This window comes from Cyprinodon variegatus, unplaced genomic scaffold (assembly GCF_000732505.1).
Source record: "Cyprinodon variegatus isolate N-32 unplaced genomic scaffold, C_variegatus-1.0 Scaffold40, whole genome shotgun sequence".
NCBI classification, from domain to species: Eukaryota; Metazoa; Chordata; class Actinopteri; order Cyprinodontiformes; family Cyprinodontidae; genus Cyprinodon; species Cyprinodon variegatus.
The window spans coordinates 1,254,187-1,276,471 of record NW_015150493.1 but is presented as its reverse complement, the minus strand read 5'-3'; the positions used below and the strand labels follow the sequence as shown (position 1 = coordinate 1,276,471).

The window sequence follows — 22,285 nt, the reverse complement described above, 5'->3', positions numbered from 1 at the left end:
ACCAGAATGAATTTGGCCCAGATCGTTTTTTCCCCTCTCTGAGTTTACCTCCTCGCCGGAGGATCCTTCTACCTTCCGCTTTCGGATCAAACGAGGGCCTTGCCCACGGAAGGGCTCTAACACCACTAATTATTTGTTACAGTGTGATTTTTTTCCCCCCTCTTTCTTCCTTCTGCATTTTAATTAGCAACAGCTTTTAACAGAGTACTAAATTAGCTGTTGCAAAGAGAGAGAGAATAAAAAGCACCTATCATAAGCCTGTTTGTGGAATGCAGCTCAGGAATTTGAGAAAATGAACCCAATATTTAACATTTGGAGCTGAACTCAGTTCCCATGATTGAAACGGGGAGTCAGATGAGGGCATTGTTTTGGGAAAACATGATCCATCCCCGTCCTTCTCTCTATGGTGGTAAAAACACCAGCTTACATTTTCTGGTTTCTGTACGTATAGAAAATGCACACACACAACCACACACTCACACACCTCCTTACACACTCTTACTCTCGCAGACACTCACCAGCTAAACTGGGTTATTAGAGCGATTTACATCATAATAAGAGCGTCTGGTTGCTTGAATAGTGCTGCGTGTGGGAACGTCTTGGTGGGAACAGCTGTACGCTCAGACAGGACAGAAAAACAGGACAGCAGCAGCATATATCTTCTCCAAGCTTGACAACACACTGAGCAGTGGTCAGACCAAACACTATTAAAAGTTTGCATCTTTTTTTGGATTAAAAGGGGGGAAAACCCTCCTTAAATGGTCTGTTTAATTTACGTCATACCCTTTAATTGTCCTTTCTCTCCGCTGCGCTTTTCTCCGCTGCGACACAAACACCCAATCCCTGCAAAACATCAATTTTGATATATAATAAATAAAGCTAGCCCCCCCCACACTCAACACCAGCTTTCATCCTAATTGACCCCAAACTGGCAGGGGATGGAGAAAAATATAATAATCTGCTGAGGCTGCAATTGTGGCGATCCAAAAGTATTCAGAGTGACCATAAAAAAGAAAGACTGCATTGTAAATCGTCTGCTTTATACATTTTATAGAGCCTCTGAACAAGGGGAACAAAAAGGAATCAAAATGCAACTTATTCATATTACTGCCTGGACTATATGTATTTGAGTGATAATGCTGAGTGGACAAAATTGAGATTTTATTTACCCTCATGTTTGCATCGGCAAGCATCCTGCACATTTTAACCTGCGTTCTGTGCAAACTGAGTGCATGTGCATTATGAAAAATAAACATCTGCATCTGAGCAATACAAAGCCGTTTTTTATTTTCATTTTTCGCAACAAACAAACTGCTCTGGCCTAGTTGTTTTGTGTGTATGTGTGATAGCTAAATAGGAAAATCAGTGGTGCCCAAAAAGGCTGCATACCTGACCGTTCAAGCTCCACACTCACACACACACACACACACACATGCTTAGCGCTCTCTTGCTTGCCCATTTATTCTATTAATCCCTAACTGAGATGAAAATTCTGATTATAATCCCTCAGGCAGTCCCTCGCTCAAAAAGGGCATCGCTAATGTCTCAAAAGAGAGAGTGGTCTGTGTGTATGTGATCGGCTTGTCTTGTCCTATTTTTTCTCACCGACGGTGGATATTAATGAAACAATTCTTGGGTTGGAAGATTGAAATTTAGAGGGAATTCTTTGTGGATTTCATCGACTATAAATACAATTCCTCCTGTTTGGTTTTCCAAATTGATTTCCTCATGATAAGGTGCAAGTATTTAGCACACGTGGTTTAGACGTAGAGTTGGGATGAGGCCAGCGATTTGCATTTCAGTGAAACATTGGCTGATAAGCTATCTGTATTAGCTCATTAGCGTGGATATTATCGCTACAAGAGCAGGATGATGAATCCCCCCAAAATTTCTCACATTTCTGAACCCAAAATATCCGGTCCTCCATTCTGCTTCGGCCCCGCTGAAGTGCCGTCCTGGCTCAAAGCCGTGCACCACAAGCATTGTTAGTCTATGATCTACTGATTAGCAATTAGCTTATCATCACCGGCTAATGCTGCCCATCTCAGTGCACATTAGTGCAAATTTTAACACCCAATCACAGTCTGGCTGTATTTCAGATCGTGCTCCCTCATCTTGTGTCTCTCATCTTCTATTTCTTTTCCCTGTTTGGCTTTTCTCTCTCTCTCTCTCTCTCTCTCTCTCTGAGTCTCACCCTGATGCATTAGCAGTCAATGCAAATCCAGGACAGCCAATTGATACTGAATCAATTACTGTATGTTTGGTAAGCATGTGTGTGAGTGTGTGCGTGTTTCACACTGTGGAACATCCCGGCGAGCCTAACAAAGAGATTTCACACGCTGGCTGCCATCACTAATCTATTGTCGCTCTTCCTTTTTATCCGCCTTTCTTTTTTTCTCCACATAAGATTTTATTTAGTGGACTCGAGTGCTGTGCTGCGTTTGAACAGCTCCGCCACAGTGAATGGCGAATGCACAAACACTGGTGTGTGTGTGTGTGTGTGTGTGTGTGTGAAAAGCAGAGGCAGGATAGTGCATGTACTATTACATCGTAACTGGAATGACTGGAAAAGCTAATAATCTGCTACCAAAACCAGTAGCCTTTTCTTTGTTTCATATAATTATATTTAGATAAACATTGCTGCTAGAATGTATTTGCTTTCTTACAGAGTCCCTCTGATTTTAAGGGGTTATTTTAAATTAATTTTTTAAATATCTGCAATAATCTTACTAGATATTAAAGTGGCATTGAATGATGAAGTAATTTATTTAGGGAAAATACAAAACTATTCCAAGTTGGATTGTCCTGTAAATATATACCTATAGAAAATAATCTAACCCAAAAACCTTTTTGCAACTTCTGGTGGCTAAAATTGGCAACAAAATGATTTTGACCCACTCCTCTTTTCTGAATTTTTTTTATTCAACCAAATTTGAAGGACATTTTTAAGGTCACGCCACAGCCACATCTCAATCATATATATTCCCAGGCTTTTGTCGTGGCCCTTTCCATCTGAAGCCTACAAGTGAGCTTGCTCACATAACATGCCTGAGCATATTCTTACCACCTTTGGGCACCTTCCACAAGAATTCTCTAATAGGAAAAAGAACTTGAATCAAGTATAGAAAGTAGTTCATTTCCAGAGCACCAAAGTACCCAGAGCCCTAATACTAACACCACAGTCTTCAAGTTTAAGTTTCAGTAAAAACAGAGTTTGGATACTTTTTATCCCATGACATATGCAATTATAGAAAAAAAAAGATGTTTTTACTTTATTCAGATTTAAAAATGTCACATTTTGAAATACCTAGAAGATTGAAAAACTAAATCTTACTTTTTGTGTTATTTAAAATACATATTCATTGCATAAATATACATATACTGATGCAATTAACTATCCACTGTGGTTACATGCATCATGAGGACAGTTAGGTGCAAAGTCGAAAACTTGATGAAGAAGGGCTTACTTAGCTACATCACTTTAGAAAATGATATTTACTACTGAATCTGACTCCATTTTGTTACAGTTAAATTGTAGCTGGGATGTAAATAACTGAGCTCCAATCTGGCTGTATGGCTGGATCGAATTTATTTGATTTAATTAAACATTTCTAATAAGAGCTGGAACTCTTAGCCTTTTAAAAGAAATTTGATTTTCCTTTCATGAATTTATGAACTATAAATCAATTGAAGTGAATTACATTATTTAGTTCCAATCAAAAAAAAGGTGACTATGGGCAGCATGGGGACGCTTATGATATTAAGAGAAGTAATAAAACAAAGACGAGGTGCTTTGACTTGAGCTTTATTCTGTTTGGTAATTCCACAGCACACACACCCACACTGTTATATAAGACAGCCTTAAAGTGTTAACTACCATAAACCTCGTCCTGCGTCTTCGTCTGGCAGGTTTTCTGCTTGAATATTTATAAAGCTGAGGAATCCAGGCTTTCAGCAACTGCAGAGAAGATTTCGTTAAGCTCCTGGTTTTGAACCCCGTCCGCTTAGCGAGCACCTCCGTCCTCCTCTGTCTGCAGCTCTCCTTTCTCTCCCAGACTTGTGAAGCTTGAGGCCCAGGCTGAGGTAACCCTGATGACATCTCGACAACATCACCAGTGTTACTTGTGACTCCTCCGGAGGCGCAGAGGGGATCATACAACTGATTTTTCTATGCTTTTTGGTTTGAAAAAGAAAAAAAAAGGGCGAAACAACGGATTTAGATTAAAGTTAACGCTGAATACGATCCTGAGTTTGACCTTTGACTTATCTATGGAGTAGCTGAGGGATTCCCTGCGGTGATCATTAGAATTCTGCACATACTTATAGCAGGTTGTTTAGATTTTTGCTTTTTTTTTTTAAGTATTTTTCTCGTGCTTATAGTAGTGATTGGCATTTTACATTTTTCTTGCAACAAAGCACGTGCCTGCAGAGAAAGTGATGCAAGGAAAATAAAGTGGAAAATATTAAGTATTAATCATATAATAATATCAATAATACACCAGTGTAGATGAACAGTGGTTGTCCTCCTGAAGTGCAGAATCTAATGTCTAAGCTCTGGTTGCACAATGTGCAGTTAACCTTCCCTGCTTGAGTAGGCACCATTTATTGTATCAAGTTATACCAGTGTTTGAAATCTTTGGGCTTTGAAAATTACATTTTTAATAGTAACATTTTAGTGTCTTAAGTGTTTAATTAAATGCCAAATAGATAAACACTTTTTTCCATCTACGTGGTGCAAGGAGAAGTGTAGCTCTACCTTTCCACTATTTCTGTGCATTGCCAGACAGTTGTCTGAAGGGATGCTGTGCTTTTCCATTTTTGTTTATAAAACTGACATTATATCATCATATGTGAAAAGTCTAGAAGTGTAATGTAAGACTGTTTCAAAGCCACAGAAAAGGTGGTTACAAGACTGTTAAAATATTCCGTGATACTGTCCATATTTTCTGAAAATCTTAAATGTGATGCCAGAGAAAAGGCATAAGTGTTGGAGTTTTCTTTGGCTGTATAAGGCATAGGATAATGTTGTTGCTGCACACTGGTGGTAAGGTGGCTGAAAGATGACTCCTACACTTTCTCACTTTTGGTTAGAAAACACACAAATTTAGATGATGGAAAATATTTCTGGTTACTAAAAAATAGTGCATCACAGATGGGAAGCGTGAATCCCCACCCAAAGTGGTTTTATTACTAACTGGTAAGATATAAACACCAGATAATTAGCAACAGACTACAGGCTAGCATTTTCAGTGGATAGCCTTGGAAAATAACCAGCTAATAGGAGACCTGTTTTACTCTGGAGCACAACTACAAACTTCAGGATATTCTAAAAAAATGTATAAATCAATACTAAAATTGCAATTTAAGCAACTGGGAAATTGTTGTTGACTATCTGTTTAAATCCCAGCAACCAGAACATATTTTCATTTAAAATAATATTATATTAAGTCACAGTAGCAAACCCTGAGAAACGTATAGCCTATGCCACACTAGAAGTGACACATTATTTGGGGTTTGGAATAAATAGAAGAGAAGCAGAGCAAGGAAGGGACGGCACCACTGTGATGATGCAGAAACGACATAAAAATAAAAGAGGGGAGAAAAAAATCCCAGAGAAAGACGTCAGCCTGCCCACACATTTTGACTGATAGCTGATCTCTGGGAAGAGTGGCGCTGACGCACCAACACGGCTACGACGGTCAAAGATGATGACAGATGTGTTAAAAACGAAAACAAAACAACAACAAAAAAAAGATCACCAAGCTTTTGTTGGCTGGCTGGAATACTTCTTCCAAAACGGTGACAAGCCAGGAAGAGACCTTACAGAAGGAGAATTATTTCCCCACGATTGTGGCAGTGTGTCGGTGACGTCAGGTCAGGCCGCTCTCTGTGATGGAGGATTGTTTATTGATCCGGCTCTTTGTGTTTATGCAAGTGCCTCGACATCCACGCTACATTTACTTCTTGGTGGTGAGAGGGAAAGCTGCTGTTTTTGGCCGCACACTCTGAGTGTGTGAGAGTATTTGCTCCAGTGCACACACACACACACACACACACACACGGGGGCTGCACATGTAGCTCAGCTCTCTTATTATGTTGAAGGCTTGTACATAAAACTGTTTATATACTACAAAGCTTATTTATATAGGCCACTGGATTACAGACTGGCTTTAAATACCACACACACACACACACACACACACACGCACAGCAATTGTCAATGCTACCTGTTATTACTTACATCAGTGTGTGTTTCAGTGTGAGTAGATGCAAGATAGTCCCTGTTAAAAGCTGCCAGCGCTGAGCTGGCATTGTGTGTGTGTTTGCTCTTCCCTCTGATTTCATGTCTCCAGTTGGGCTAAACTGTTACTTCAATGTATGACCGTCCTATAGCTAGTTCAATGAGCAGGACACAGGCTGCACATATCCTTTATTTCTGTGTGACTCAGTATAATTGTTGAGTTTTGTATCCTGAGATTAAGTCGGCTTTCTCCTCTCACCGCGACTTTCTTGTCCTTTAATTCACATCTTTCTTCTTTGCATTTTGTGAACGGATGGAGATCCTCAGTTTTGATCTTAAAGACTGTGCTGGTGGTTACACCTGAGGCTTAAATAACATTTATAACAAGATTTAAGGAAATTTTTAATGTTCTGACCTATTAAAACATTGCCAGTTTGTGTTTAACAATTTTTAACATTTACATATCAGACAAAACATCAGAAACATATACATACACATTGATATTAATATAAAATGATGGCTGGAATTATCTATAGGCTTGTTCTAAATTCTGTCTGTAAAAGCATATCACTCCATCTTAACCTGCAGTTTCGTTGCCCTTTTAGGTGTAATTTTATTTACTTCAAATATGTACATTGCAGTGAAGTTTAAATATGCTCATTTGGATTTAGGTGAGCAATTTTTTTCTTATTGTAAAGTATATGACTGCCCTGATTAGTGAAAAAAGGACCAGATGCCCCTGTTTTCCAGCGGATTTTGTCTAGTCCACACAAGGTCAAGTGTTATAGGCACAAGCTCAAATACATGCATACAACCCAACAAGATTCTGCTTGATATTTGACCACTCTTCATAGCATAACAAGTATAGTTTATTTAAATTAGTCAGACCTGACATTTTAGTGCAGTTAATGAATTTTCAACAGGGTTGAGGTCTGGAGATTTTTGTAAATTTGACGTCACCCTGCTTGATCTGTACAGAAATCACTCTTTATGTTGAGAAAACCCGATGGTGTTCAAGCTTAAACCATCACTGTTCATTTGAGATGGAGTTGCAGGATTATAAGTGTGTCTTCCTTGGTGCAATGCACCAGTGGCACTTAAAAATAAAACAGCTGTAGAGCAGAATGCTGCCATAATTAAAGTGTTAGGTACACTAACTGTGTGACAGTTGTAAGGTGCGATACACTTACTAGTCCATTGTGATAAAACAGCGTAACATGGTCTATCTGGCAGTAAAACTGACTTTTCCATGTGAACAACTAGATCATAGTTTTGGATTAGGTGCCTCTTTCTCGGTTGGCAGCCTCACACTTCATTGCTACCAACATGGCTTTTTGGACCAATTATTAAGTCTGACTCCACATCATTGGCACTAGCAGAAGACATGACTTTTTCCCAATAATTTGCGGTGGCTCATTTGAATTTTAAGCACTAGTTTAATCTTCAAAGCACAGATAGCTTTATGAATATGCATGCGATGGCCAGACTTTATCTCATTACCTTGTTGTAAATTCTAATGACCATTAGGTCCTCACAGTAATTGCCAATTGTTTTGCATTTTTGATTGGGCTATTACCATGCGCATTGGAGGCGCACATCAGCCACGCTTGTCAGAGCCGGCATGTCAGCAACTGTTTGTGTGTTTTTTATGCCTCTTTGTGCACATGTGTGTATTTTTAATCATTTATGCCTTAGGATGGAGACATATATATATATATATATATATATATATATATATATATATATATATATATATATATATATGTGTTTTCTAGACTACTATAAATGAAAGGAACAATTTGAATTGAAACAATGACTAAGGAGCGAGTGGGAGATTAAATGTGTTAATTTGCATGATGTCTCCTCTGTTTCCTCTTCCTGTTTTTTTTTTTTACAAACATCCTTACAAAGATCACCCAGCGTGAACCATCTGACTCTCCCCTGTACACTTAGGTTTTGACATGTTGTCGATGCCCACATCTCTTTCTGTTTTCCTGCCTCTCCTTGGACAAACTTGCATCAGATACATCTCTTTTTTTTAACCATTTGTCCATAGTCATCTATATGTTCAGCTGCCATTTTGGAGTCAGTGATCCGTCTTGCTAATTGAGTTTTTCTTTAAATGTTGAAGAAAACTCTTTAAAGGGAAGGAAACAAAGAAATTGCATCCCATTGTTCTGTCGTTAGCAGGAAAAATGCTTCTGTTTCTGCAGGCGGCATGTGCAGAAAAAACACTTTATTCTGCCTTTTGTACTCAGATACCTGTGTTTCTTTTTTTGTGGGAGCAAGACTAAAAGAAAAGAGTCAATAAAGCAAATCAATTTTCTTTTACTAATAAAGCATGACAATTAAGGAACAAGGAACAACAAACAAGAAACAGAAAACAGACACTAATCTCTTTGTTTTCATCTTTATTGTATTTTTTTTGTTGTTTTCATCTTTAAACCTCCCTTCTTAACCTTCAACTTTCACACAGACACTATTTATTCCTCCTATTCATAAGGTTTGTCTGCCAGTGCTGTGAGCGAGATATGGGAACTTACATACCGATGAAAAGGAATTCTTAATTGCGTAGGAATGACTGTGGTTGCAAACGGTGTTGTAATGGATGAGTGAAAGTGTGTGTACGTGTGTTCAGAGGTGCTGTCTCCAGTGGGACGCACAAGGCCTGTTTCCTGAGGTCTCTTTTAGCCCCCTTAAAAATACACACACATGCATTACCCCCCACGCACACACAAACACACACCTCTGGCTGCTGTTACTGACTTCAAAGTTGTATATTCAGTTGGGAAACAGTATCCAGAACACAACTAAATTATTAAGCCTATGAACTTTTTAGCCAGTAAGATGAACTGATGAGCCACATCTATGAGATCCTCCTTGTCTTTGCACATGTGTGTGTATGTATGTGAGCATGCACATGCCCTCTCCTTCTGTCTAGTGCCTGGTCTTTAGCCAAGGGCATGCATAATTGATCCTGTGCCCGCGATCATTTTCTTGATGTAATTGCCCGCGTAAGATATGATGAAATCTAATGGATAATTCATCTACGACACCCCAACCCCCACCTTCACCCACCCCCTCCCCCAAAATGGATAAAGAGCTGCTAAAATATACCTTTTAAGCAATTCTGTCTGAGTCTATGGGTGTGTAATCGATGGCCCAGAAATACTGATGCATCCACAAACACAATTAAAACAGCATTTTTAGGATAAACTGTTGCAGTGCATAGACACTGATAGTATTTGTTAACTCAAACGAATTGAGTCATTAAGTTAGGAAAAGGACACAGGCAACAAGGGAGGTTGAAGTCGACCCACTCTGTCCTGCACCAACTGACCTATGCAAGGGCAAACCAGTATTTAAGTTCAGGTGTGTGATGTAGTGATAACAGACCATCTGTGTGGCCAGTTGGCGAGGGAATTAAAGGTAGAAAGGCAGAGGTAACCTCTTTCAGTGGGCAGTTAGTACAAGAAATCTCTGTCCACTGACCAAAATGAGATAGCGCTGTTTTAACAGGATTTTATTAATCCAACCATATATATTCTTGCATTTATCTGAGCTCGGGTCACTGGAGTAGCTGTTCTACAGTGAAATCCTGATGTATTTTACATAATAAGTCCATATATAAACACCTAAGCAATTTCTTCGTCTGCCTAAGCAAGCCCAGCTGACTCATGTTGATGCAGAAGAGCAGCAGCCCTTACCCCTGGATGGCGGGTCTCCTGTTTCTTATCTTAAAGGTTGAGTTCTGCCACTCTACAAAGAACTTTTGTATCATGGGTCTGATTCTGATGATAACTCATATCTCATAACCACAGAGGAGGGTTAGATCTGGTAAATCAAGTGCTCATTGCATCAGATCAGAGCAATGTTGTCATTATTGTGGGAAAGACCTAAATGTATCTTTCTCCTTAAATTGAGGCATATATTAACTTCAATCTAAGACCTAACAATGAGTCCAGACACTGATTTCCATCTTGGCACTTCACATGCAGCTGCAAGCAGCTCCTTAGCATGCAAAAGGTCACGACTGGATGCCCAGTAAACCACGCTATATACAAAATGTGAGAACCTAAGGTCCATGTTTTTGACCAAATGGGGAAAGTGTGGCCTAGTAGTTGAAGCAAGGTCACTTGTGATCTGGGAAGACTTTAGGTTGTCTGGTTTGAATCTCAAAGATTGCCACCCGAGGTCCCCAAGCAAAGCTCTGAGCCCCAAAAGGCTCCTGTGTACTGTACCATAGTGGCCCACAGTGACCTAAGGTATGATTTAAATGCAGACGAACATTTCGGTTTGAATTTACAAAGTTGACAAATTAAGATTATATTTAAGTACAACTTGAGATCCTGACAATTATCATCTCACACAGAATCAGTGACTTATACTTGTGTGAAACAAAAAAAGTCTGGCTGTAACAGCAAACAAACTTTTGTGAAGCGGTAAAAGATCATAGGTTCAGATTCAAAGAAAGTCAACTGTATTGTTTTGTACTTATTATCATTCAATCATTCAGCTGTAGTTGCAGTATAATTAAGAAAGTGAACCACCAATCACATGGTAAGCAGCTCATCTTGTCTCTACCAAACAGCAATCAAAAGGAATTGCTGGGAGCATCAAAGGACTGAATTTTGTGTTAAACAGAGATTAAAGAATGATGTCTTTTTTTTTTTTAGCCCTTTCTCCGCAAGTATTCAGCGGGAAAGCCCAGTTGAAATCCCATATGCCCCCTTTTTTTCCACTGTTTTTCATTGAAGTCCAGATGTGTTTCAACACGCTCTGAACTGTAGTCACTTCTGCTCTTTCTCTCCCAAACACACACTCTCAGAATCACACCTTGTGAACCAAACATGCTTTTTGGTCTTTGTTTCATATGATTTTGTTGTCTCTAGCTGGACAACCCATGTTTTTGAGGTGCTGTCAAAAATTTTTATATATATGTGCAACATCAGTAACATCCTGTGGATGGACCAATGGGACAAAGGGACGCGCAGAAAATGTTTATCTTTGCTGCACAAGGGAAATTTAGGCCCCAAACTGAACCACCCTCAGAAGTGTTGAGAGAAACAAGGGAGGAGTTGAGGTGGAGGGGTAGCAAAAAAAGGCTTGATAGAGAGAGACTGGGAGATGAGAAGGAGGGGAAAGGGGGTAGAGTGTCCTGGGGATAGTGGACGAGTGGGAGAGAGAGAGAGAGTCAGAGGGGGTAGAGAGAGGAAGGAAAGGCTGCGTCCCATCGCTCTCTGCCCATTAACAGATGAACTTGGCCAACATCCAAATGTTTGATGAGTCGGGTGTCGCACAGCTACGTGTGTAATGGGTGGGTGTTAGGGTTACACACATAGTCACGCATGCACAATTACATACACCCGCTCCAGCTCTGCATTTTAAGTTGATGCTGCTCTCTATAAACAAGCTCTCTTTCCCCCCCTTTTTTTTTTTTTACCTACACACAAATAGCTTGCTTCTTTTTTTTTCAATAACGCAAACACACTTACAATTGAGTTCAAGAGATCATGCTCAGACTGGTTTGCTGGCATAAAACTCTGGATTTTTTAGAGGAATAGTAAGGTGAAACTACAGCTACAAGGTTTAACAAAAGACAGTAAGAAAGAAAAATAAAACACTGCAGATTTCAGCCAAAGTTCCTGAACTACTGAGTCCTTCTGCTCAACAGACAGGGTGAGCTAAACAGGAATAAGCATGCAGACAGGTAGAGAAATAATATGGGGAAAGTGAAAGTATGGCAGAAAGTATATGCAAAGAAGTAAAAATAAAGATATTTCCAACCTTTACACCCAGCTTTTGCTCTTGTAACCAACTGTGAGTTGAATGCAGGAGCTTGCTGATATTATCAGCAACCAGTTGGGTCAGAATGTGTACAAGGAGGGAGGGTCAAACACAGCCGAGCTGCTGGCCAGCAGGTTCTGTTGGTTTGAATCCCGGCCAAAGGGCACATCCATGTCATTTGGCTCTTTGGCTGAAAGTTGATGGAAACATGGCTAGCAAAAGTTTCTCTTCTATCTTGCATTGTTTTATTTCTGGCTGGTGTGTCATACAGGGTTGAAGATAACACTTTTCTTTTTGCTCAGTCCAACTCACCACTTTCCTTGCTCAAGGATAGATGGGCTGCATTCAGCTATATTTTTTCTTCCTTGGTAATTAAAAAATATTTTTTCACAAGGAGGAAGATTACAGTTTAATCCTTTTCATTTTTTTAAATAGATACATCAAATTATATCTTATTTCTCATGTTTTTTATGTTTGAAAGGTACATTTTTCACTTGGAATGTTTTAATGTTGTGGTGTAAAAAAACGTCTTCTTAAGACTGAAGTTGAAACTTACCTTCAAGTAGAATGAAAAAACTGAAGTTGTTTAAATAAAAGCAGATTAAGTTTTTATTTAAAGTGTTAGATCCAAGACAGAACTATGTGTGCTGTGGTTGCCACTTTAAAACAAAACTTCGATTAGAGTAAGTTGGATTTATATTTAGAATATTTACTAAAATTTAAAGGGTTATTGTCATGTTATATAATTTTTTTACAACAGCAGTTCACTCTGGCGGATGCAGGTTTTCTGAAAGATTATAACATCCTGCTGGCATATTATTTGTTAGTTATGTGTTTTACACTTTTTGCTTTGTGCGTAAATTAAATTCTTAATATATTTTTACAATAACAACAGAGGTATAATACTGCACAGGTAGGGACACCAATCTTATATTTGGTCTGTGCCTATAGTCTAGTTACAGTGCAAACTACATGTCCCTTTGGTACATGTAGCTTGCACTGTAACTAGAAAAGCATGAACCTAACTGACTGATATGTGCAGTAAATGCAACACAGGCTGTTTGTGCTAGTAGAATTCCTGACCAGTCACACCAAATGAGCAATTACTCACTAACTTATCTCAGTCAGCTGAGTGGAACCAAAACTGTCTATATCAGACTCTGTTCAGAATATTTTTCATACTTTTTTACAATTTAAGAGCACATGTGTCATGCAGCAAGAGCCATGCAAAATCAACCACATGTTAGTTCTGTTTTGGGCTATAAAATGCTTATTAGATTCATCTTACATGTATTAAAAATCTTCTGTATTTTCTTAAGTTAAAATATATTTCTTGAGCTAACAATAATAACTTTATTTAGTTCAATTCAAGGTACCTTTAGCTTATAGCTTCAGTAGATACATTATATTCCTCTTGTGAATCTAATTACATTGATAAAAGTGTGTCCTGAGACATAAAGCCATCCTGGTTCATAAAATCTCAATATGAATAAAATTTTGACTGAAATGCCCTATCAGCTGTGATCAGTTTTTTGAATGATGATCCCTTTTTGTCAGTGAGATGCAAATAACTACAAAGTTGTTTAGTTGTAATTTATATTTGTATTTTTCTATGTTGACCAACTGATTGTCTCATACATGTGATGGTAAAGGTGGAGACTTAGATTACTCCTATCCGTGCCTGCACCACTTTTTAAAATATATAAAAGTGGAACTTCCTGTTGATGATCAAGGCATAAATGCACAGCATAGAAAAATGTCATAGATGTTGATGTATCCTGATCTTTTTTTATATCAATAATGAATCAATATAATCAATAATAATGAATTAAATTGGTAAACGGAACAGCAATTGATTTATTATAAAGCAATATTAAGATAACTTGATGTAGATTTTGTATCAGGCTCCAGCTGACGGAGCACTCAGAGAGGGACATGATGACTTAGAAACAGTGATGAGTTCAGTAGGATGATTATACTCAGTGGATGGCTTCACCACTGATGCCGTATTAGAGATTCTACCTCTTTTTTTTTATCAACAAACATGGTGCAGTTCAGTGTCCTTTTTAATCAACTTTTGGTGAAGCCCAGCAGATTTAATGAACTGATGTCCAAGAAGCTTTTGGATATCAGCTTATGCTTCCAGTTTGGAAGGCCAGAGCCTCCAAACCATTTTTTTTTCAGTATACAATCCAAGCAAAGCACATTTAAAAAAAATAATATATGCAATTTTCAGCTTGGTTCAGCTCCAAAATTATTTCTCACTAAATCTCAATGGTTTAAATCCTGCCTAACAACATTGGCTTAAAGCATAAAACCCAGTTCTTACCACAGCTTTTATAATCTAGAGATTTCTCCTGTGGGGATTTGCATCATGGTGCTGGCATCGAGGCTAGGATCATTGACCACCTCTGCAAATCCTGTATAGGCTGGCCATAATTTAAACATACACACGGAGGCACTCCCTAAAGGCTTGTAAGTGGTACTACTTAGCGCTCCAACCTTTGGCTACTTCTGATCATCCCCCTCCTGTCCTGCAGGGTGTTTGTGGCAGCATTTGCTGCATTAGAAATGAGAGCTGCGTAGCTCGGAGCTACTATTTCGGTTACTTTCTTTTCTCCCTGCTCTATAATCTTATGTAAACACAGAAATCAGCTCTCAGCTAACTCTGGCATATGCAGGCCAGCAGTGATGTCCCACTGCGATATATCCTTCCAAAACCTGGATTAAAAGTTTTGAAGTGGGAGGCATGTAAGGGGAGAGGAGTTGAAGAAGCCATTTGGGCAGCTGCTGACATCTCTTTAATGTGCTGAGAAAGATATAAATAGATAAATAAATAGAAAAAATTAAACTCAACATTGATCAAAAAGGTATTTTATATGAATCTGACAAGAGGTCTGGACAGGTGGCTAAAACTGTTTAGAGGAAGCAAATGCTTGCACTCTAGATGAGAAGGCAGTTTTTTTCTCTGTAAAGGAAAGGTGACAGTGTTAAGCTTTTAAGTGTCTACCCTTCCAAAAAAAAAAAAAAAAAATAGACAAGAGCAAAAGAAAATAGACACCAAGAGGAACATCTCTACAGAAAGACGAAGATTAAGTGGAATGAACAGAAAAAAGATATAAGAAACATGATGTGACGTGACCCATGTCCGGCTCGGTGTACGCATAAAAGCAGTGCTCTTCAAAGATGCATTTTATGTGTGTGTGTGTGTGTTTATGTGTGTCAGCGGCTGTCAGCGTGTATCTGTGTCTGTGAATGATCTATGGTTTGTGTTTACTGTGCCATATTTCGGCCTGGCCTGCCGTCACCGGCGTATGAATGATAAATTACGGATGTCCGACGGATTCACCCAGGCACCTGTGGTCCCTCACTCACCAGGCCGTGTGGTAGCAGAAATTATAAAAAAAAAAGAGATAGAAAGAAACATGAACATTAATGCTTATTTGGTAGGCATGGCACTTATATTGTTTTCATTTTTCAAGGTTTGTCCAAGATTGTTGCTTTTGTCTTGTTTTATTTTTAAGTCACATTTCTGCTCCAAAACAAATGGAATGAAGAAGAAATACCAATAAAACTAGTAATAATTCCATTAGATAAAAATTTCAAATGGAAAATATTATTTAATGTGTAATAAGTTCAGCTCTAAGATTAGAATTGGTTATGATCAACACTAACAACAAAACACAAAAAAAACATATAAAGTATATAAATGAATTAAGTTTTTCCTACTTTTTACCATCTAATGTAACAAAGTAAAATTCATTTGGTCTTCTTTGGAATCATAACAAGTTTTCGCTTCTGCTAAAGTTGTTATAATGACTGAGAAACTTCTTGGAAAACTTCTCAGCCTGTTTAAATACAAGTTGCATTAGCATATAAATGTATTTGGCTGCATGTAGTCCCAACCTCTTAGAAAATCTAAAAATAAAATGGGTGTCAGCATAAATCTTGGGGAACACCCTTAGAAATTAAAGCAAACTGATGTGTTGCTTCCAATAAGAACACACCAAGTTCTGTCAGATAATATTTGAGCAATAGAGTCATCTCTTAACAATATTGATTTGTGATGGATGTGATAAAGCGCTTCAGTTAAAGAAAAAAAAAAAAAAAATACTGCCAGCGCTTTTTATCAAATAAATTGAGAATTCAATCTATAACTAAAACTGCACCTGCAGTCGTTCTTTGGCCTAATTGATGGGATATTCTTTGCATGGCGTGCTTTAAATGACCGGTTTCTCTATGTGTATCTGCAAGAATGCACTCTAGTCTTCAAAGCAACCTGTTCTTCTTTCACCTTTCATTTTTTTTGCCGGTCAATCCTTTTCTCTCTCTTGTCTCGGCCCCAGTTCCTGCCTCCCTCTGCTGTGCTGCTGTTTTCTGGGCCTGCTTGTCTCAGTAACAGTAAATACCCTTGCTACCTGACACAGATCCACCTTTCTACTTGACCGAGCACACAGAGAAGGGCAGCTGTATGTGTGCGTGCAAGGAGGAAAGGTGTATTCTCTGGTGACCCCCCCCTGCATGCCCCCTGGTTTAAAGGGACTGAGTGAGCATACACGTGTGCTCACACACTCCCTGAAGCATTCCCCCCGTGCAGAGATAAAACACAGGTTTAATCTTTGACACTGTGTCCAAACTGGCCTCTTTGCAGGTGAGGAAAGCCTCCTGGGGAGAACATGTGTGTAAGTGTGTGTGTGAAACTGCTAGTTTCGTCATGACCTAAATGTGGAGGACAATAGCCTGGAGGCTGTAAGTGTGTCTGTGTTTTTGTGTGGAGACTGTACAGTATGTTCTCTTTGCAACCTCTATGTGTTGTTGCACCTTCTGGATGTTAAAGCTTACTTCTCTGTCATAGTATTTTTGCCTCACGTTTCAGTCTGTATGTGATATCAGCCTTTTTTTTTGCTGCTTTAAAGCAAAGCAGAAAGTTGGCAGGGAGTGATTCCCCTGTGTTGATAAGTTGGAAAAAGGTAACCCACTCCACTTTGTTCAGAAATAAAAAGACATTTTTTTCCAACTCACACAGCCTGTTTATGCTTTAAAAAGTCACACAAAAAGATAAATTATTGTATCAAAATGTAACTGTTATTTGACACTACTTTTGCAAACTAATACCTGAATGTAACATGAATCATTTCAAGGACTTATCTTCTCTAATAGCTTATGTTTATAGTTTATTTACTTAACAAAAATAACCTCGCCTATGTTTTTTTTTTTTTGCATTTCTTTGTCACATCACTCTCTGCAGCCAAAAAGCCCTTTATTTTAAGCAGATCGTGCAGAAAATTTGTTGCAGGTAAAGTTTTGCTATTTTAATACAGGAATGTCTTGAGTGAAACTTCAGACCAGCAGTCTAAGTACCTTTTATTGCTTCAAATCAAAACTGTACTAATATAATCATAAGTATTATTGCTAGATCAATTTACCCCATTTGGGATTAAACGTGTCAGAAAATGGATGGATGGATGGATGGATGGATGCAACTACACTTTCAATTCCTCTTTAAGTGCTACTACACAAAGTGCTGAAAACTGAAAGCTTTTACTTTTTTCCAGTCAGCCATAATATATTTGAAATTAATTAATTCATATTTATAGATGAAATCAAAGACAAAAGGGTTTAAGGTGAATTATCCTGAGAATATTTTTCATCATTTGGAGTAATTATTAAAGATGAGTTTCCTCCATTGGAGGCCTGCATAATGTTTCACTTACCTAATTTGTTTTAACTGGATTCGAATCATATAACTTTGGGTAACAGAAGCAATACAGTTCAGGAGGTTTTTGTGTTTTGGGGCATTAAAATGAAACATCAGACACTCACACGGTGTAGGATCATATGTTAGACTGCCAGAGGCTGATGCTGAATCACCCTGAAGTGGAAAATCAGTCCTATTGGCCAAATCTCCTCTTCAACAGATGCAGAGAACTGCTATTCAGTCCGACTTCTATAAAACCCCAGAATTCCTGATTCTACTGCAGCTCTCTGTGATGATGATGTTTCAAATGGAGATATTGACCTTTTAGGAATATTTACCATGTAATGCAATTATGCTACTAATGGATTTGGCCCACTGATCTTTTTATGCTCTGTGTCAGTGGGCTAGTAAAACACTGTTGGCTTTATTACAGCACTGAAACACACACGCCATGCAGACCAGTTAGGCCCGGCGCTCATTTGCGTCTGTATGTTCTACATGTATAATCCTCCTTCCCTGGTGCAATCACACGCCGGCTCAAATGCACATCCATACACACACACACGTGCATACCAGACCCCCTTAACTGTATGTGTCTGCCAAGCCAGACGGCAGACTGCCAGCAAAAAAGGGGCTGTGATTGGGGTGAAGGCTCATCTGCTGGGGTTAGCCAGCTATAGCCACGCAGACACACATAGACTTCAAAAGGCGCACATGCATACTGACCCAGTGCCTGTTTAGATTAACAGGGTTTATTAGCTTGACACGGCCCCCATCGCTTGGTCGTTGGGCTTAAGCCAAAGTTTCAGGGAGGATGGTTATTAGCATGTGCAATGCTAAAATTTCTAGCTGCTGTTGTTCTGCACTCTGCCACTGCTAATGAGATAAGTGCTCAGAACCAGGCTGCAAAATTTCCCCTCTGTAAAGGCGCCATAGTTCACGTTAAATTGCAGACACCAAATGCGACATATAAATGAAAAGAAGATCAAACAAAGAACTGCTGAAAGTCTTTTTAAAGCTGCATTTACTCTCAACTGAAACAGTTGGTCATTTTAAATAAGTATGGATGTTGTCAGCTGGTCAAACAGTCTAAGATCACTTGATCTGTTGATTTTGGTCCACTTTTCCTACATAACTTTAAAAATATGAAGCTATAAAAGGCAAACTAACCAAACCTCTGCAGTGATCAGCATAAAATATCCTCGCTACAAGTGTGCAATTGCTCGTACTTGCTTTTTGAGAGCTTCATCTCTTGGCATTATCAGTCTATGGTGAAGATAAAAAACTAAAAAAAATCTTAATATGAAAGTTTTTAGGAGAATTGGCTTAATAACAAAAATAAGAACAGAGAATACAATCATCCACAAGCAAAAAAATGGAATGTATTAACTCCAAGTTTAAGTCACTCCAACTTACTAGTTTCAAGTTCAAGGATAATGAAATGCAAAAGGTTCTGGGTCCTGTATAATTTTTTTCCTAATGAAGAAAAGTAGAAAGATGTTCATCTGGAGCTGGTCTGCTAACCTGTATCATGTTGGGGTTACCTTAGTGCAGAGGGCTGCACATACTATCACTGATTTCATTTTTATAAATGCTGTCTTTTAATTTATGATTATATAACTTTGTGAAAGAGGACAATGTGTGCACCAGTAGCAAGAGTTTTGGAGATGAAGTGCTTCTATGCACTTGGATCCCCTGCACAGGGGTCCTCAAATGTTAGACTGTGGTCTGGACCCAGGCATACATGAGGTTTTACCTGGACCAATGTGAAATTTAGGGAAATAATGAACTGTGTGTCTTTTAATGCATTGACCTTAATGAATTTTAATTTGCACTCATTTTTGCTACTAATGTTGGTATCGCAATGACTTCCTCTCTGAAACTAACAGGTAGTGATGCAGAAATAGAGAAACTTAGAAAATTGCTACAGGCTAAAGCAGAACCTATTAATGACTTCATCTAAAAAAAGAGAATAATAAAAAAGGGGACTGCAAGAGTTATATTCAAACAAGACAGGCTCTGTGCTCTTCTTTTTTTGCAGAATATGAAAAAATGAAACCTTAATAATACACTGAGATTTCGTTATGAACATTTTGGACAAAACATGTATATTGAGGGGACCTTGCTAAAACTTAAATGTAGATCATTGCTTTACAGGAGCTTAGAATGCAACAGATGGATGTTCCAACTTTCTCTGGCAAAAATATTCTAGATGAAATAATGACGTGGCACTGAGCTGGCTGTCTGGCTGTGGAAAACCAAACTGGTTCCTTGCTGATTTTTAACAGAAACAGTTGAGAACCCTCTATAATGATGGAAACAGTTTGACGGAAAACCCCAAACTACAAGAGTTATTATATCTGTGGTCGAAATGCCCCTTAAAGTTCACCACTTGGTTTGTGTCAGGTTGTTTAAATCAGTTTTGGGAAATATTGCGATTTCACAAACAGATAATTGTCATGAGATCTCTTACATTTTCATCTCGACTCTGGCTAATTTTGTCCGTTATTGATATCACCAGAAATATAGCTCCATGAAGATACCTTATTTTGTATTTGCACGCAAACACTTCATTCAGAAGTGATGCTTATATCAGTGATAGGCCTGACTGCCCACACCTGCTTTGCTAAACCCTACCATGCACACTGGTCACTTCCTCTTTCACACTTCTCTCGCATCCATGTGCACACATCTGGCTCCAGGACTGCCAGAAACAGGTAGTGAGAAGCGTGAACGGCCGTTGAGGCGAAACATGTCTGTCAGCAGTGGGATTGATTTGTGCTTTAATTTGTATGTGAAGGAGTCTATTTATGTCTCTACATATGTGTGTGTCTGTAATCTCCTCTGCATTTGTGAGTCATACTGGTTTTCTACTTTATGTTTTGGTTGTCTGGTTTAAATATAGCAGCAGACCATGAGAAATATTCTCCATGTTTCTTATTTCTATTGTGGCCACAAGCCCTCTGACACATAGTGCCACTTAGTCGGTGCCTTTCCCTCCTGATATTACACCATATCTGTGGACAGAAGATTCAAATAGAAGCCATTTTAGGGCCAGAAACTGCCATTTTTTTTCTTCCTTCTAAAATATTCCTGCTACCTTGTTGAAACCTTCTGGCACTTCTAATGGAGCAAAGTGGAGGAAAGGAGGTGGGGGGAGTGTTAAAGCCAAGATGGTATCAGCCAGGCAGAGAACAACAGTTCATCGAGGAACGATAGAGGCGAAGAACACTACACACACACACACACACACATGCACACACACCATCAGTCATATATGTTTGTGTGTATATACGTACAAACACTCACACAGACAAAGAGGGAGGGCAGATGGTAAGAAGAGACGTGTGAAAAGCAACAGTTAGCCCGTGTCTTCGCAGTGTGTCAGTCTGGCCTAAATATGGCATGCTTTTGACACTTTTTCCCATCCTGCAAACTCTTTCCATTTCGTCCAACACTTTCCTTAAAAATACAACAAAAATAAAACTGACCTACGTCTTCAGCTACCTTTGCTGCCAAAGACATTTACTACGTTGAGCAAGTGTCGTGTTAAAAGACAATTGCTCACTTGTTTCACATTGAGCAGAAAAACCAACAGCCCTCCTTACTTGACTGACACTACTGAGGCAGTGTGATATTTGATGGATGATCAGTGTTATATGCTGCCTTTTAATTATAAAAGCTACACTAATTACAAAACAAAGCACACTTAATTTTATTACTAGGGATTATATATTTGGAAGAACTTTGTTGCAAACATAGTTAGGTTGTTGGTCATAGTGTTGTAATGACATGCATAGGTAAAGTTTAGGATACTGTAATTATTTAGAGAGAAAATCACAATTTTTTCTTTTTTTGTTTGCTTTTTTCATATTTAAATTTCATTTGTCAGATAACTCTGAATTTCTTCAATTGTTTCTGTGATAATTGAATGGCCTTTACGCCAGTCAACTCAATTTCTTGTATAGAATTCATTTTTTGTGTCCTTCTAATTTCCTTACAAACATGAAAAGGAAACCAATACTTAGATCATGGTGAATAAGATATATCTAACTTTATAACAGTTATTTTAATCAAACTTGCTTAAAACAGTGTTTGTCTGAATAAAATAAAATGCAACCTTAGTTTTGATGAAGATTCTGTCAAAGTTGAAGAAGTCCTGTCAAAGTTTAGTTCAATCAAGTTTAGATCAGAAAAGAATTGACCTTTCCCATTGGTTTTGTTTTGTTAACAATTTAAAACATTGTCTTTACCTAATTCATAGGGTCATTAATTTGTTTTTATGTCCTTTATGTGCCAATAGCTTCAATAAGATACAAACCATTATAAGCGCTAATTAACAGTTTATAGCTGTGTCTTCTATGATTTTCTATTAAAATAAAACTTTAAATAAATAAAGCTTTCTGTGTCGCTTCACGCTTTTCCTTTTATAAAATTAAATAAACTTTAAACGTCTTATGTAGAACATTCTTTCTTTCTTTCTTTCTTTCTTTCTTTCTTTCTTTCTTTCTTTCTTTCTTTCTTTCTTTCTTTCTTTCTTTCTTTCTTTCTTTCTTTCT

At 38.3% G+C, this 22,285-nt stretch overlaps 1 protein-coding gene across 2 annotated transcripts in view; it reads left to right on the top strand.

The window, feature by feature from the left end:
* bcl11a (B-cell CLL/lymphoma 11A) overlaps nt 1–22,285 on the top strand; it is a 50,211-nt gene that overhangs the window by 4,426 nt on the left and 23,500 nt on the right. The window lies entirely within an intron of this gene.